The sequence below is a fragment of the Pipistrellus hanaki genome, assembly GCF_964339955.1.
Source record: "Pipistrellus hanaki genome assembly, chromosome: 6".
NCBI lineage: Eukaryota > Metazoa > Chordata > Mammalia > Chiroptera > Vespertilionidae > Pipistrellus > Pipistrellus hanaki.
This window is the reverse complement of record NC_140508.1, coordinates 46235785-46237245: the sequence shown is the minus strand read 5'-3', so window position 1 is coordinate 46237245 and position 1461 is coordinate 46235785. Positions and strand designations below refer to the sequence as shown.

The following is a 1461-nucleotide window of genomic DNA, read 5'->3' as shown; positions in this document are numbered from 1 at the left end:
ATAGCTTTACAATGAAGTCCCCTTGGTCAAGGTCATCAAAGGCTTGCTGGTTGTTTTCAACTACAAAAAAACCCAAAAACCTGTCTGGAAAAAGACAGTAGGAAAGAGCAGGGTCTATACTGACAGCATTGTGACACTGAGCTGTGCAACCACAGGAGAGCACACAGCAGTCTGCTTTAAAAAATAAAATAAAATCCTGTATAATTTCAAATCAGACTCCTCGTGGTCCTTACATGACCTGAAACATCACTGCACCAGATCCTCATTTTTTAAATGATGTGTATTACAAGGCTCCCCCAGGGTCACATACCATATGGGGGGAAAGGGGCAGAAAACCCTAGGACTTGACTTATTAGCAACATTAACTGCTTTTTATCACACTGAAATGAAGGCAATCGGTCTGTGCTGCCGTGAAATTAAAGCTGATTCAGAAGTTGGATCGTTATTTATTGCTCTGTTAGGATAGACCCCCAAAATGACTTTTGAGAAACCAGGTCTGTCCTCTGCAACCCCAGCCAGACTCTGGGCTGCTCTGGGGGATGCAGGCCAAGGCAGACTGCCAGCTTGCTTCACAGTGATTCTGGCTTGTCTGTTTCTGGAAGTGCCAGAAGTGTAGTGGAACTTGGTGTTCATCGTGGTGTACATCTTGTAGATGACGCCAATGGTGACTGTGTAGTTGACCAGGAACAGGCACTAGCCCTTGGAGTGGCTTTCAGGAAGTCAGACTTGTAGGGCACAGCATACAGCGCCTTCTGGAACATCTCCCGCACACGATCCAGTCAGTACTTCTTGATCACCATCTCATAGGCCTCGGTGGAGTTGACTCAGATGAAGTTGGGGTGGCTCTCATCCAGCTCCCCATAACATGCTCTGTAGAAAGAGCTAGATGAAGCAGAGGCCCCTTTTCAGCCACATTAGCACCAGCGGGGCCCCCACTTTGGGCCACTCTGCTCCATACATTTCCTTCTCCGCCTCCAGGACATTCTGTAGGGTCTGGAGCTTGGCAGGGTCCATGTTGTACACAGCTTTGATTTTTGTGATGTTACCATTTATGTCTGCCTTAATGGGCGTAAACCCTGGGGACCCAAGGCAATCGAATAAGAGTAACAGGTGGGACACCGCCTCCAGGAAGGGCCGGATCTCAATCTGCTTGTCCCTGGGCAGCAGCTTCAGCAGGTGCTTGGCCTGCAGCGCCATTTAGCAGTCGAAGCTGGGGGTGATGCTGTTTTCTAAACGGATCTTCCTCCTCCTTCCTCAGCACACTCCAAACCAGATGGACCACTCCAACCCCACAGAACCTTTAGACCTTCGCCCCTATTTCTTTTACTTTCCCCCATCAAGCTCATACCCTATTGTGTTGCCTAGGGGTTCCTCTAACTTAGGGGTGTCGAACTCAATCAGAGAAGGGGCCAAAATCTAAAATCCAGCCTAAATCGCGGGCCGAATGGTTTACTGAACAGT

The 1461-nt window shown here is 48.7% G+C and overlaps 1 pseudogene across 1 annotated transcript; it reads right to left on the bottom strand.

Annotated features, from left to right (window-relative positions):
- Positions 1 to 375: 375 nt before the first annotated feature.
- On the bottom strand, positions 376 to 1197 carry LOC311624839 (glycolipid transfer protein-like; annotated as a pseudogene). The gene has a single exon. The product of its transcript is annotated as a glycolipid transfer protein-like (transcript).
- Between the last annotated feature and the right edge of the window lie 264 nt (positions 1198 to 1461).